Source organism: Adiantum capillus-veneris, chromosome 2, assembly GCF_014529385.1.
Source record: "Adiantum capillus-veneris isolate H3 chromosome 2, ASM1452938v2, whole genome shotgun sequence".
In the NCBI taxonomy this organism is placed as follows: Eukaryota; Viridiplantae; Streptophyta; class Polypodiopsida; order Polypodiales; family Pteridaceae; genus Adiantum; species Adiantum capillus-veneris.
Window position 1 is genome coordinate 156,086,851 of NC_140932.1, and position 17,379 is coordinate 156,104,229.

The 17,379-nt window shown below is 37.5% G+C and overlaps 1 pseudogene; it reads left to right on the top strand.

Moving 5' to 3' along the window:
• Positions 1 to 6,125: 6,125 nt before the first annotated feature.
• LOC147463913 (uncharacterized) overlaps positions 6,126 to 17,379 on the top strand; it is a 60,259-nt pseudogene continuing 49,005 nt past the window's right edge.

Consider the following 17,379-nt stretch of genomic DNA (forward strand, 5'->3'; position numbering starts at 1 on the left):
AATAGCTATCTAAATTTTCAGTAACTAAATTTACTCATTATACTCCAAGTATGAAGTCTAGGAAGCCTTATTGTAAAGTAGATGGCAATTGTGTAGGAGGTGTGGTAACACTAATGAGGAGGCAAGAATGGGTGCTCAATGCTTGCAAGGCGGTGTGGAAGCATTGGTGGCATCATCACCACAATATCCACCTCGTTCACCACTTGAGCATTGGGCCCGTAATTTCTCTACATTTGGGTATTACGTATGGATGGTGATGCCCATAGGTTTTTGTTTGACCGAGGAGGTGGGAATGTGTTATTGCGTAACGTGGCAAGAGGTTGGCCATTTGATCTGGGTGGCAGCCTTTCTGTGATGCAGGGGTATATACAACCAACCTGATGATGATATGCAAGAATGCAAATAAGACTTAGCATGTTTCAAGTTCAATAAACATGCTTTTGGTTGAGCATGAACGCTCAACTAGGGAGGTGGTCAATGATGGTGCAACCAAGGAAGGTCAATGCCTGAACCCTTGAAAGTAGTGTCAATGGTGCTTACACATGTGTGCCATAATGTTAGAGCATGCATGAAAACCCAATGCCGACAAAAGAGTTCGGGCTCTGTATGATTTATGTAGTTATGCAAATCAAGTGTAGTGTTTCGATGCTTTAAAAAAGGTTTCTTCATGTGAAAAGCCTCTTAGGCTATGCAAGGCAATTTGAGTGTAGTCCATGTAGTTAGTAATAAAAAGGAAAGTGGGTGAGTGGCTTAACTTGGCTACATAAGGGAGGCCAAAATTTTTCATTATGTAAAATTTTTCAAAACTCATTTTTTTTGTAAAAATTGGCATCCATGGAGCAAGAAAATGCCGCTTCGTTTGTTTTTGCATCTCACACACGCAGGTTAATTTGGCACGAGGTAGGAGATATTGTAATTTTTTAACCTATTATTGTAAAATAGAGAAGGAGAGAGATGTGAGAGAGTCTTTTTGTGTATGCTGCACCATAGCCAATCATCTAGAAAAGAAGCAAGCTTTGATTGCATCGTCTCTAGTGTTGTCTCCGACATCCCTTCGTTTCTTCTCTTCTCTTCTCTTGTGCAACGGTGTTGGCGTGTGTAGGTTGTGTGTGATCCCCTCAAGCCAAATATTATGAGTGCAAAGAGAGAGAGGGAGAGAGAGGTGTTGTGTGTGCAATTGAGAATCGAGAAGCAATTATGACAATTGGAATGCAATAAGCTTTTTGTGTGATTGTGTCCTTCGGTGTGCGTAGGCCAGTGATTGCAAGGAATTTTGGTTGTTCAATGTTGTTTCTTGAGAGCATCAGGGTGTTCCACTTGAGTCATAGAGAGGCGTGTGTGTATTATTGTATGTGTTTCCCATTTGCCCCCTTCCATCGTCTCCTTCTTGGGGCTGCATCACTTTCAAAGGTAATGGGGGTGTCACTTTCATACGCCTCCTTGAAAGTTCTTGATGCATGGCTTTTTTTGAACAATTTGCCTTGAAGGTCTTTTCAGTATTTCCTCCTCATTACCCAAAGTATTTCCTCCTCATTACCCAAAGAGATTCCTCTTTTCAAGGTCTCACTAGGAAGCCTCACAAGAGCTCTCTTCAAGTTCTCGTATTCAACTTTAAACCTCTGCTTGCAAAGTAGGGTTTCCCATAGCTTCTTGAAGTTTTCCAACAAGATAGTTAAAAACTCTTCCATCACCATCAATGGTTACACCATGTGCTAAATCCAAGCTGTCAATATTAATCATATTCTCTTGATATGTTGTGGAATGATTAGAGTTTCTTTTATGTGTATGCTAGCTCTTCCTTGGCACTTCCAAAACTTTGGTTATTAATTCGCTTAACCTTTGAAAATAATCACTCAAGTAACTACACCTGTGCTTTAGTATATTCTTAATTGCAAAAAGTAGTGGAGTGGGTTAACAATGCCAAGTTGACATCGGTTCCTATTGAGTGGGTAATAGCCCAAATGGTTTATCCATGTGCAATTCTAAAAATGCTTCATTATTAATACCATAGTTCCTTATGGTGTTCATGTACCTTGTAAGGAGGCATGCCAACCAAGATAGTCAATCCAAGTCTCACTTACCCTATTGCAATGAACAAACCCAAACTTTCATAGATTACTGAAGGAACTCTCTTCTTAAAGGAACTCTCTTCTTAGGAAAGAAAATAGAAACCTTAGCTTTGATACCAATGCTAGAGAATTGTTCAATTACATAAAGGAGAGTTCTCCTCTAAGAGGTTCTAGAGAACCATAGATTGTGCAAGGGTACTATCATTGCATCATCTTCACACATAGAACATCAAATCTTGCACATAACTTGAATGTAATAACACAATCAAGATTAACAACTTGTTGAGGAGTACATTTTCTTGATGATACAAGCTTGTGCTCTTGTGGAGATTTCCTCAAACCAAGAAGATGATGAGCTTCATAATTCCACGGTGTAACTTTCCTTCCCAAGCCCTAAACACCCAACAAATAGGAAATAATTGTGGGGTGGAGGTAGGTGTGGGTGAAAAGAAGTTTCTTAAGCAAATAAGTAGTATCTCATATATGCTTACTCGATAAGCAAGCCCTTAGCATACCTATAAGATATAGAATAATAATATGAGCTCATGTTCTTGGATTTTCATCCATAGCCAAGTGCTTGAGCATAGAGACGATCTCAAGAGTTCCCATGTGTGTGTGTGTTGGGGGGCGGGGGGGGAGCACTTGCTTTGCCACAAGGGGCACTTGTGTGTGTGTGTGTGTGTGTGTGTGTGTGTGAGAGAGAGAGAGAGAGAGAGCCCTCTCTTTTTTCTCATCCTCCACTTGTCAAAAGTTCTCAAATGGAGTACTATTGCACGGACCAATGACAATTGAATACATGTAGTGCAGCTCAATGCTTATGCTAACATGTCCCCCCCCTTCCTTGCTAATCTTGTACAACTCGCCCCTCTTCCCTTTGTTGGCAAGTGTACACACACACACACACACACACTTGTTCAACTTTCCATAAGGCAAATGCAAGCTACTTTGGACATGTGGCCTAACCAAACTTAGAAGAGAAGGACTAGAGTCAATTTTTAAATATGTTGGGACCGGATTGACCTTGGACTTTTACTTTCCCCCTCGCATTAATTAAAAACTATAATCTTACCTTCAATTCAACTAGGTCTTGTGCAAAACTTTTGAACTATCCTTTGGAGGTTTTATGAAGCTGTCCCGTCGACTAGAATCTACCTACTAATTTAGGACCTGCAAAATTAGAACGAGCTCTAGTAAAATTAAATTTGCCCTTGGGCTTTGAAGCTTAATCTCTTGTTCAAAACCTTAGCACAATCCTTGGGAGGTTCTATGAAGTTGGTTCCAAAACTTTCTAAATTTAGACTTGCTATTAAGACTATCTCTAGAAAATTTAAAATTTACCCTAAGACTTTCTAGACTTCATACTTGGAGTCTAATAAGTAAATTTGATCACTTAAAATTGACACTACTAGTTTCTATTTTAAACTCCTATAATTTCTTTAATTAGCCCCTTTTGTCATGTACCTTTGATCAAGGTTGCTCGGGATAGACTTATCCTTCCTTTACTTGTATTTTTGACTTGGAATAATTAAATAGCGATTATCCTTTCTCTTTTATAATATTCTTTTCTTTGGTCCCAAGCCTTGGAGTGAAATAGGTCTATAAGCAGTTTAATCAGTTTCTCTTGTTCTGTTTTATTTTTTTAAAACTTAAATGGTCAATTTAAGATGGAAAATGAAATTAATTTTCATGACATAATTATATAATGGTGTATGATACTCATGTTTACAAGATTAAAATGTTTTGAATTGATCTTTCCCAAATATTTCATGAATGACTAAATTTCTTTGAGTTTATTTTGATTATTATACATGGTTGGCAGTTGCTTCTTGGACTCTTAATTTTATAGTTTGACATTGAGAATGTATGCTTAGAATAGTGGATGTCCGTCAGCCAGATGGCCTGAACCCAAATAAGCACAAAGTGAGAGATCTATTACCTATCGCCATCGACCATAAATAATTTCTAAGCATAATTTCAACCATCAAACATTGAATACACTATGAGAATAGTATGCAGAGTAAACCTTTGAGACAAGGTGAACTCAATGAGCTTAAAATAGACAAAAATATTTTTGATTCCAAGCTTGGGAGTATTTCTCAATCAAGTTAGGGGGAGAGAGAGGATTCAACACTCTCTCTACAACAAATGTTGGATTAAAGCTCACATTGTATGTGAAAAACCTCTTGTAGGTAGTGCAAGGCAGAAGATAGTAGATGGCTCAAATTTTTAATTAAGAAACGAATGAAAATTAGCAACATTGATAGACTTCAAGGTAGCGTTGGCAATTTCAGCAACTTGTATTGCTCAAGTTTTGAGCTTTGTAGCACAACCTATAGCAGCAGAGAGAGAGTGCAACCTAGCTTTCACACACACACACACACACACACACACACATCCAGACACACATCTAGACACAAAGGTAGAGGAGGCAGAGTGTGTGAGGTTGTGCATACACACACACACACACACACACACACACACACACACACACACACACACACACACACACACACACACACACACACACACACACACACACACACACACACACACACACACATATTTGGAAATAGGAAGAATAAGTAGGAGAAGAATCCCTTTACCGGCCTCTCTCAACACTGCACAAAGACATCATGTGCCTAGAAGGAGGCTTCACACACACACACACACACACACACACACACACACACACACACACACACACACACACACACACACACACACACACACACACACACACACACACCAATTTTTAGTGTTTGGTGGATCTTCTTTGACATCTAGATTTCTCACCATCTTCTTTCATTTTCATAGCATTAGTGGTTATGGCATAGCGAGCAAGCGATAGAGCACATTGGCCCTCCCAACGTGTGGCATTGACGAGGTATTTTCATACTATGATGAAAATTGGCATCTACATCCAACAATTTTTATTAACATCGGCTTCTTGAGCATCGACATCAGCAATAGAGTTGACATTGATACAACCGTTTTCCACGGCATCATGAGAGAGAATAGATTGACAGTTACTCCTTGGATTCTTAGTGCTCCATTTTGCACTAATTTTTTTTGATATATGCCTACAATGGTTCAGCTTTATCATGCTTAGCCATTTACGGCTCATAGGTTACAAGTCTTTACTAGTTTGTTGGACTTATGTCTACATAGCTACAAGTTTACAGCTTCTTGGTAGGCATTTACTCTACGGATTTGTTGTTCTTACACATGACTAGTGTCAAATTATTGCATGTATGGCAATTGTTGTTTGATTTTGCCTAGCCTAGTTGGCTACAATTTGATAGATTTTGTAAGTGAGATATATTTCAGGCTTGGTGGGAGATTTTTTACCATTGACCACTTCTTTTTGGGAGTTTTATACGAAAGGATATGCATGATTATCACCTTGTGTATGCTTGTGCTCTATTGAGAGAAGTTTTCACTCCACGCAGGGAGCTCATTTTAGTCCAGATTTTGCTTGCTTCTCAGTGGTGCTTATTGAGTGAGTGTCCTATGATCTTGCACTGATAGTTTTACATTTTGGAATGTACACTATGTTGCAAATACTGCAATTGTACCTCATTGTGGAGCTGACTTTGGCTTGTTTTGGAAATCTCAAACTATTTTTGAGACTCATCCTGAAAGAGCCCTTTCTGAGACTATGGCTAGTCGAGCAAGGTGGATTGGGTTATTGGAGATCCCCATTCATGGCCTTGCCATAGGACATGTATAGACGGGTATAGGTGCCTTGATGCCATGTTGTCAATCAATAGTTTCTTTGTGCTATATATATGAATTGATTCCCTATCAGCACTCTTTGTTGGTTTATGAATTGTTTTTGCTTAGTTTTTCTTGAGAATTTGATCTCTGCACAGAGGAGACTCTACCTGATTTTTTTGTGTAAGTCCTCTAGTTTGCTTACAGCACTCTTTTGCATTGATATTGCAATGATTTTGCTGAGTTTTTTGATTGAGATTTTTATCTCTGAACAGAGGAAACTCTACTAAAATTTTTGTCAAAAAATTTGCCATAAGATCTTAGAGTTACTCTCTTATTAGTATGGCTGGCTCTTCCAAGAAAGAAGATTACTACATCAAGAAATTTGATGGCACAAATTTCACTTTATGGAAGCAGAGAATGCTTGATGTACTAACCAACAAAGGACTTGCAGCACCATTGAAAGAGCACAAAGAGGGTTTGTACATTGATGATCAGTGGGAGAAGCTTGATGCTCATGCCATGGCCACTATTAAGTTGCATCTTGGTGAGTCTATAATCTTCATGATTTTGGAAAAGACAAATGCTAAAAAAGTGTGGGAGTCTTTATACTCAACATGGGATGGAGAGAGTGTATCAAACAAAGTATTTATGATGAAGAAGCTTATGCATCTCAGCATGAAAAAAGGTAATATTGTCAAATCATGCTTGAACATGTTTAACAATGTGTTTACTTAGTTGACATCAAAGGGGCATAACTTTGATGATGAAATGAAAGCCATTTTTTTGCTATGTTAGGCTTATACTTAGCCTTATACTAATCTAGCCTTAGTACCCAAAGGGTGAAAAACAAGTGTCTTTAAGCGTCCTCAAAGTCTTGTAAATAGAAATTTATTCTCCAAGCTGCATTTACTTTTTTGGCATGCTTGAAAAATACTTTAGAAAACAAAATACTAAACATTATATTCAAAGGAGTTTGATCCCATGACGTGAGGACATTGATGTTTGAAAAAGGTGTGCCTAATCTTAGCCTTGCGCCATTTGAAAATCAAAGATTAGTTGGTTGCAAAGGATAGTACAGGGAAAAACACCAATAAATTGTTAACTAAGTCAACGTCAGTTAACAGAAGCTGCTAAAGACCGAAGAAGTACGGATGCATATCAAGGATGAATACAAAGAAGAAGTAAATATTGGAGTTACACATTTTTCACATTTTCCCAAAATGGTAATGTATTGTAAATTCCCAATTTATTTCAAGCCATTATAATACTTTAACACTAGGTTGGTAATGGGACACTTTTATGTCCTGTTAAGTGACCATTTTCCTTGAATTATATCAAGAGTTTCAAAATGGATTTTGAGGTGCTATCTATCTAGAAAGTTGTCTCATGAGCTGAAAAAAACTCGACATTTTTTTGGCATATCAATTCCATCTTTAACCTTGTCCTTGCACAACATTTCACAACCTAAAATGTGTGAAAAAACGGGTCCTGTTTTTGGCTTTTTTCAACTTTTTGCAACTATACCACTCTAGAATTCATGTTTGTGAGGTCTATAATTCTAGAGAACTATCTTTAGTAGTCCTCAACATGTCCTAATGCTTCTAGGGAGAAATAAATGTTAAAGTTGTAAGTTATGACCAAATTACAAAAATTGTCAAATCCTGTTTTTTAGTCAATTTTATCTCTTCTATGATTCTTTTGGTGGCTTTCATGATATCCAAATGCACTTTTGATTTTCTATGTCGCATATTGTAACATAAAGCTAATATTCCTTGAGTTTTGGGGCACCTAATACCCTATTTTGCATAGTAGACAACGATGGTTGATTTTTTCAATTATAGAAGAAAACGAAACATTCTAGTATATCAAGTATAGCTTTTTCAATATTGTTAGTTTCTTGTGACAACTACATGCATTTTGTAGGTAGTAACCATATCTAGTCATAAGGATCAAATTTGGCTAGATATTGAATAGTTTCTATGGGATTCTACAACTCATAATGTTGAACCCAGTTTTTTCATGTTTGCTGTATTTAGCACTTCATCTTTGTCCCCAAGATTCCCCTTGGTAAGAGATGTATTATTCTTTTGACATGCTCCATGGCTCCTTATGAACCCAAAGGACAATAGGGAACTAAGAAAACATGCATATATTATTTGTATTGAGCGTGGCTATAGAAACTTTGATGATAGGTTTGCAGAATGGTGAAAATTCAACTTTTTTGTACCTATTTATTTTGGCAAAACAAAAAATAGTGAGTGAGAAGCAATCATATGTTGTGATCACCAACCCATTGAAGTTAACTAGGGAATTTATCTCAAGTCCTACAAAAATCCCTAATCTTATTTTTATGCAACAAAACGTAAGAAATGACTGTTTTGATGAAAATGTACTGGTCCATCAACTTTGGAGACTTGGTGTGACCAAAAGATGAGAAATTTTACAAGTTTCTTATTTTTTCCATCTGTAGTAGGCCTTGAACTATAACCTCATGAAAGGATTTTACAAAATGAGTGGATCTACTATGGTTTTGGAGGTTTTTTTCAAAACCGTGAAAGGACACTTTTATGTCCTGTTAGGTTACCAACCTAGTGTTAATGTGTTACGGGCTCAATGGGAGTTCCAAATTGTAAAGAATAGATCAGCTAGTGTGCCTAGGTTGCAGATTCAGTAAGTGGTGGAGTTCTAAAGGCCTTGGGCACCCGGACATTACAAATTTTTACCCTAGGTATATAAAGCAGTGTGTAAACGAAATTAGGGTTCTCAAGCTCATTTGTAAAGAGTACTCTTTGGTAAGAGCTCCTGAGGTGTGTGGCTACGGAGTCCTTGAGCTTCTCCTTGCTCATGTGACTTGATTAACACTAATCAATTCTTAATTCTCTTTCACTATGCCTCTCTCATGCTTCTTATGATTGCCTATGATGCTTTGATTAGCTAGATCTTAACTAATTAGTGGTTAATCCCTCTCTAATCTTGTGTGATTACCCTCTCTTTCTTGTGTGTGCATGTATGTTTGATTGGAGTGTGATTCTCAATAGATATATGTGTATGTGTTTGTGATTAGTGTGTTGCATGATAGGATTAGTGTTATGTGCGTCTTGCAATTGTTAGTGTGTGTGATTGGGTTGATTGGAGGTGAAGAGAAGTGGATGTGGAGATTGCACTTCATTGTGGCTTAACTCCTCCATAGACGGAGAAGCTCGCCTCATAGAGTCAACCATTCGTGTTGCCATGATTAGCTCACTAATCCTGTGAGTGTTTCCATGCCCTAGCCGGGTAGCTCATCTCTCTAGAATGATAGTTTTGTTGGTCATTGGAGCTATGCCACGATGGAACCCCCGACATTTGGCGCCACTGCCGGGGACGATGGCCTACGCTTGTGTAATTGTGGCATAATCGGATGTGTTTCCTCGCTAATTTCACTTGTGTGTTTATTTTTTTGTGGATTTTGGATGTGTGTGCATGAAGCAATGTGTTCATAATTCCCTAATTTGTCACCGTATCTTGCCAATTGTATGTTTACACACTCTAATTTCACACTACCTCCTTGTTGCTAATTTGACTAATTTTGCTAACTTACACACTAACTAATTTGCTACCAAGGATTGGAGCTTTCAACCGTTCAATCGATCTTCATTGGAAAGGTAATCAAGGTGGTATTCTCAACCTCCTTAGAATCTAAAGATGTGTAGAATTGTGTAGAGACTCCACCATGATGCAATGTAATGCTGATGCAATGTTGATGCTATGAAATTTTTTCGATTTTCGTTCTCATGCCGTCGTATTGCCGAAATTTTCAAGATTTGGTGGCGTATGAAATTGACAAGTTCAAGTATTAATTGGTGATTGTACATTGCTAATTGTGTGCTTAATTGAGTTAATTGCATGCTTGAATGGTCAAGTGCAAGTGTGTGTGCACTAAAATCAAGTGTGTGTGCATTCTAATTGAGTGTGTAGTAATTTTATTGATTTAATTGTCTACTTTGGATTTTATTGATCAAATTAATTGGCAATTGAATTGATGTGCTTTATGTGATTTTATTTGGTTGCACTAATTCCCTATGTGTGAAAAATTTTCAGAATTGTTTTGGGTATTTTTCGGATAAATTTTTTTTTTTGTCAATTTTTTGCTAATTTTTGTATTAATATTTGGTTAATTCCATAAAAAATTGATATCTTGTGATCTTTACAAGTTGTTTTGAATGTGTGTTTTTGGCTTGATTTCGAGCGCATTTGGGCTTTCGTTTGCCAAATTTTGAACATTTTACTATTTTCGGGGGCCAGGTTGATGATTTTGTCGGAATAGGCATTTTCGATAAAATTTGCTATTTTTGGTGTGCTTATGCATGTCAACAATGTTTGATTCTAATTGTCAATGATTTTCAAAGATTTCTAGAATTGTCCAAGAATTTTCTGGATTTTTGTGGCAATTTTTTGGATTTTCGGTTGATTTTTAGCGTTTCGGCTAATTTTACTAAAATGTGGCCTTTTCGGGCATTAAGAAAATAAAAATTTAAAATTTTGGTTTCGACGAGAGCGACCGGTTTATCACGAGCGTGAGCATACGTTTCGGCATGTTTTCGGCAGTCGTGCGGACTCTGCGATAAAATTTCAGGCTCCGATGCAAAAAAGGGACTCCCGACGGTGTGTATAAGTGAGAATCACCTCTTTCTCTCTCTCAAAATCGCGATAATTAACTCTCTCTCTCTCTCTCTCTAACTCTCCCTCTCTCTCTCTTACTGTCCCTCTAACTACGTGGACGCCCCATCTCTCTCTCTAACTTTCTCTCTCTCGTCTCCCTCCTCTGTACGTGTGAACGCCCTCAACCACCACACACACATGCATGAACGCACCCCTACACACACAATTCATTAACATACAAGAAGACAAAAAAGAAAAAAAAAGGGGGACCTCTCTTTCTATGTTGTCTTCTTTCTCTCTTTTTTGAACGGCTGCCTAATGGAGCCTTTTGTCTTTTTCCTTTTTTTGTGTCATTGATTTTTTATTGTATTCGTTTCATTTTGTTTCTTTTCAATTTCATTTAAATTTTATTTCATTTCGTTTTTATTTTTTTTAATTTCATTTCATTTCAATTCCATTTATTTTATTTTATTTTCTTATTTCATTTACTTGTATATTAGTTTTAAAAAAACAAAAATAAAAAATCACAAAAAAAAACTTTTAAATCACAAAAACAATAAAAAATAAAAAATCCAATTAAAATAATAAAAGGGATTTATTATTAAAAAAACCTCTTAAAAGATTCATTAAAAAATAAAACAATCACATATAAATCCCTAAAAACTGTAGAAAATTCATAAAAATTCAAAAATTGATTTAAAAATCCCAATAAATCACAAAATTCATAAAACCTTCAAAAATTCACATAAAAATTGTAAAAAATCAAAACTTTCCCACAAAAATCATAAAAATTAAAAAAATACTAAAATTTTTAGAAAATTCAAAATTTCACAAAAAAATTTAATAAAAATAAAAAGAAAGTTGTCGAAAGAGGTAGAAAAACAAAAAAGCAAAGCCAAAAGAGTCACACACCGAGCAAACAATGAGAAAGCCAAAAACAACAGAAAATTACAACAAAAAAAATCGGGAAGTGTGAAAATAGTTCTAGTGATCATTCGAGCCGAGGTCATCTTGTAGCACATTTCTGGACATTGTTCCCATTGTTCAGACAAAGAACGCCATGGACTAGAAGTCATTGTGCAAACCGAAATTGGCAAGTGCAAGCAATTGTATTGCAAATTGAGCTTCTAATCGGACGAACAGTGGCACAACTCACATGTGATTGCAGATTAGGCTAGTACGAGTAGTAGAAATTCTGCTAATTGAAACCAAAATCTGCTAGAAGACAGTTTTTATAGAACCCTCCGACATGGACTCAAATCGAGCTGAGAATCCAAGTACAACAGAGCAAGCTAGTCGTAATGGCAACACATGCACAACTGCAACAAAGCACATTTTACAGCTTTATGGCTACAATGGAGATAAAGTCTTATATATAGAATCAAAAGGGCATAAATACTTGATGAGCAGCAAAAGCAATAGGAACCAAGATCCTATTGATCAGAGTAAAGTCAGATTCAAAGAACGCCTAGATGTTCACAGACTTCAGTGGAGCTAGGTATTGTAAGCTCAAAGATGAAGTGCAGATAGAAGTTTAGAAAGTCAACCCAAGTGGTATTCCAAAAATTTGCACAAGACAACAAAACATACAGTTGGTGCATATGCAATCAGGGTCATTGTACATGAATTACAGTGGTTAAATCTATAGTCGAGAGCCAGTAATGGAAGATCCAACAGACCAACCAATAGAAGCAAATCTAATTCGAGAACCAAGTCAAAGACGGTACAAAGGTCAAGATGGAGCAGTCTACAGCTTGATGCTCAGTGTTTTGAAAGAAGATGCCAACAACTTGACAAGCACAGAAGCAGAAACTTCTGAGCTAGAGCTTGACATGATAGAGTCGATTGAAATACCACCATTCATGGCATATTGCTCAGGTTGTGGACGAAAGGGTGGACATTTTTCTGAAGATTGTCCAAGAAATCCCAACAACAAAGACATATCAATCGCCAAGCAAGGTACAGAGAAAATTGGAAATGTGAATCTCGATGTAAGTGCATTTAACTCGTCACTTTTAATGCAATTAGATGATTTTGCATTACCATTAGAAGCACTAGCAAAAACACTGCAAGTTCAAAATCAGCATAAAGATGCACAGACACCTGTAGAGCTTAAAATTGATTCTTTGAACAACAAATTCCTGCATGAATTTGATCAAGGTGTCTAGAGACCACCGAAGATTGAAAAGATTGTTTGGTTTGCAAATGATTCTGAATCCACTGCCACAAGTGTGCAATCATTCACGAGTCTAACGGACACATCAAACAGAATGTTGTTAGCATTGTATGGTACACATAATTCATATGCACACTATGTAGATTAAAAAGAAAAATTGTACAAAAAGGATCAACTAGTGTTTTATCGGCCCACACACCAGCTCATAGAAATACATCCAGTGATAGATCACAAAGGATGGTTCATTTTAGAAGAAAGAATCTATTATAGCCAATCCTCTCTAGAGCTAAAGGATATTACCTGAGTAAACCCAAAAATTTGTTCGGAGCCAAACTCTCCTCCATCGAAAATCAAGCTTCGACATTGTAACGAAATGAGCATATACTTTGACCAAAACAATCGTAAATATAGATAACAATCTAGCATCTATGATACCTTGGGTCCTGAAACCATAGAAGCTCATATCATAGGAGACCCATGGGATAGGCAATATCAGGGAAAAGATAATGCTATCTATAGCTTGACTTGGAAAATAATTTGTCATGTTTCCCGGAGATATATAGGAAACTATGCAGAATGTTCAGAGATGGCCAACATCAACAGTGCTATCCAAAGTGTGCCTTCATAGGCCCAAAAGGTGAGACTAAATCAGAGCCAGAAAATTTTGAACTCTTACAATGAAGTAGGCTATAGTGATCACCCTAGGAAGGGGGGAGTTGTAAATCCATCAAGCTCAGCTCTTGTACAAAGAATCCCAATGTCAGTTAGAAGCCCTAGAGCTTCTAGCCAACATACCTCTTCAAAGAAAAAACCATTGAAAGATCATATGGTTGTTGGAATTTCCCAATTGACCCAGATTCCATCAGAATCTGCAGACAAATGCTTATGTGAAGATCATCAAGGACAAAAGTTTCAACTGATCTCTACAAGTCAGAGTCAAAAGTCAACAAATCCAATAGTGTTTAAATAGCTACATGTGACCAAGCTCACATATGCATATCAAGATGCACATGGTAATGAATATCATCAAGATCATGACCTTGTAAAAACCCCTATGGATGGTACGACTGAAGTCAAAGACTATCTAAAGATGATGCAAGCCTCAAGCTGCCAGACTATGTGATAGAAAATACAAAATCAATGAAAGCTAAAGTCTAGAAAACGACACAAAGGTCACCACCAAAATCTCCTCCAAAGAGACAGATTCTGTCAGAAAGAACAATGGATCTTTTAAGGTCAAAGATTGCTCAGATGCAGGTAGACAATGCTCAACAATTGCAAGCAAAATGTGCAATATTATAGCCAATGGAGCCAACATCAATTGAAGCAGATGATCAAAGAAAAGAAAATGTAGATAAATCTCAACCAAAGGACACTGCCACAACAAAAGCAGTCAATATAGAAAGAAATCCTGAGAAGATCAAGTGCAACATTTTTAGGTAGACAAGAATCTCATGTCTTTTTGCTGTAACATTTAATTTCCTAAAAACTTATGTGTAGCGGAAGTTAGCATGAACATAGTGGGAATTTCATTAGAATAGATTCCTAATGAGAATTACAAGAGTGCTTGGGTGAAGAGAGCAACAAAAAGCATAACACCTAGTTATATAGCATCAACAATACTTTCAAAAGAGAGAGAAATTAAGCTATTGACAACAGTTGAGGACCGGATTTGCATGGAGCCGGTCCCCCCTCCAAAAGGCTTTGTAATATGGTTTCTCCCATCAAGAGAGACATTGTACAATACAATTCTTTGTGTTCCTTCAAGACTAGCTAGTGCAATGAAGATGAAAGCTTCATGCACTAAGCAAAACACTTAGTAAACACAACTTTAATTATCCCCGTTCTCAGACCCAAGACCTCACACACCTTCGAAGATGGTGAGAGCTAGCAGGGTATGAGAGTAGATTGAGAGGAAGAAGGAGTATCTTACGAGAAAGATGTACATCTCCTCACATAATCATTCATATTAGCATAGCTTTATCTTAGTAATTAGCTTGGTAGAGGAGATGAGCATGCATTGAATCTTGGCTCTTGGTTGGATTTGCATCCACAAGCCAAGAGTGTGTCGATGTAGGCTTCTATCTCACAAGCTTGGAGTAGGTGATGAGCTCTCCATTAAAGCTTGGGAAGAGACAGTCTTCTCTTTCTTCACACATGAGATTGTGTGAGTGTGTGTGTGATAATGCCTTGCAAAAATCAGCCCCCTCTCTCTCTTGGGCGATCCCTCTTGCTAATTGCTCTTGCTCAACCCCCATTGGACCTCCCCAAGTCAAGCCAATGGCTATTAAGCAGCATAGGTGATAGCCTTCTCACATGTGTCCCCCTTTCCCCTTTTGTGAGAGTTTAATCAATTAAACTTAATTGATTTAAATGAATTAAATTCCCATTGGACCTTTCCCCATTTTGACCAATAGGAATTAAGTAGCCCATTAGGCTGCTCAATTTCTATTGGACCCCTTCACAGGCTGTCCAATAATCATCCAGGAGACTTAATTTTCATTGGTTCTTTTTATTAAGTGTTTTAAAATTAATTAGGCTAAATTTACTCTAGCCTAATTCTCATTGGTCCACTTCAAGGGTCATCCAATAGGAATTGGGTACACCTTGTGGGCATCTGGCCTAGGGAGCTCACATGTGTCCCTCATTCCCTTTGTGTAAAGGGAGCTTGTGTGTGTGTGTGTGTGGCCTTCTCTCTCATCCCCTACTTGCTAGGCTCGCCCCCTCCTATGTAGGGATATTCAAAGACTTTTTTGGTCACACACAAAGCATCCAATTTCCCTAGGGTTGACCTTTGGACACAACCTTTGAATTTTGGAACCTTAGCACTTTGGAAGTCTTAATGGGCTGAACCTTAGGGTCTTTTTAGCCCATTGTTGCACATGGCTCTTTTGTAGATGGCCCCCCCTTTGGATCCCTATTTTCCCTCCTTTGGATCCCTATTGTGGCCAGTCTACTAGCTTAACCACTATTCTAGCTTTTTCTCCCCGAGCACTTCCCCACATTAAATGATCAGTTTAATATGAGAAAATCATTTAGGAGAATTAGATATTGATTATTATGACATTTGCACTTAGAAAAGATGTGGCCAACCACAGCTGGAAGGTGCTCTTGAATTTCTGAGTATATCAGGAGACAAATGAGCAGAATGCTGGGAAGTCATCTCCACCACCATTCAAGTAAGTTCATAGATCATCATAGCCCAATTCCGTGTAATCACAACAAAGGATATGTCAGACAACATCATAATGGGAATGCCAATAGCCCAGAAGATGTTAGAGATACACAATGCAAACAAGATGTAGTCTTCAAAGACAACCACGAATAAAGATCAATCCTAGTCACCCGCAGACGACAGCACAAAGTCCTCAAGCACAATTTAAATGGAAGATCTTATTGAAGATGATTCATCTTCATCGAACAGAATTGCAGAAGAGCTTAAATCAAATCAGGCATCAAGAAGTGCAAATCAAACAGAGAAAAGAGCAAACATGATAGCTATTGAGCAGAGAATGCCACCAAAGCCAAAAGTTAAGAAGAATGAGGTTGCAGACAACTAGGAATCAATAGGAAGTCCAAAGATCAATCACTCATTTCCAGTTGAATCAACTGTTGTAAGTCAGATTGGAAAACAAAGTCTGAAGCTACCCTCCATAGAGACACAGTTAGATCAAGATGAGACATGACAAAAGCAGGACAGAAATCTTCAATAGAACCTCTAATGAGAATAGTTGTAGTTTTCAACAATATAAAAGGAGCAAGTGTCAGATGCAATGCTCTACTGGATAAAGAAGCAAAGTGAAATATGGTTGTAGACTACATTCAAAGCATTCTAGAGATTACTCAAAGCAAGTCAGATAATAGAGAAATCATGGGTAAGGTTACAAATAAAAAAGAAATGGTTGCTACCCTTAGCATCCAAAATCATGAAGAGCAGGTAAAGTTTGAGGTGAAGCCTTCAAAGGAAATGCTTGCAGATGTCATCCTTGGACATCAGTGGGGCTGTACCAACACAAGGTTTACAAAGAAGATACAATGCTAATACTATCTTTTCCAAGAGGTAGCCAACAGCATTTACAGGTGCTGTTAATGCTAAATTTAGAGTTGCAAAAGTCACAAGAATCAAAGACAAATCTTGCATACAAAGGTAAAGCCAAAGTGGACCTTTTATCGACTAGCAAAGAAGATGTGACATCATATGCCCCTACATCAAAGAATCCTCATGGATCAAATTCTTCACGTAAGTCAGGCTTTCAAAGCTTTAAGTCAATTCCTGACCCAACTGAAACCTCTACCAAGACACCCAAAAAAGCAAAGTACTCAAGAAAGAAAAGAAAAGTCAAGCCAGTGTTTGTTTCGAGCAGTTTAGTCAAAGTCAATGATCCGGTTTGGATTAAGGACGAGAAATCAACACATAAATACAAACAGATGGGATGGATAGCATCACAATGGAGCTTAAAAGAACAGGAGTACTATAGAGGTAACAGACAGATATGGGTACCAAAACTGTAGGTTAGATCATATGAAGTGACATCAAGACCCTCCCAAAAAAGAAGGTCCACAAGGTATCAGCCTCAACAATATCCTAGGATACCTAAGAAGTAGGTATACAAGAGAACAACATTAAAAGATGCTAAAGTCAACCACAACTCTCAAGAGGATACAGAAAAAAGAGGGATCTCAAAGAATCTTCCTCTTAGACAAGGATTCTACATAGGTTATACAAAGATGTGGCTACCAATCAACCACAATCCAAGTGCAGCTACACCAGACCTA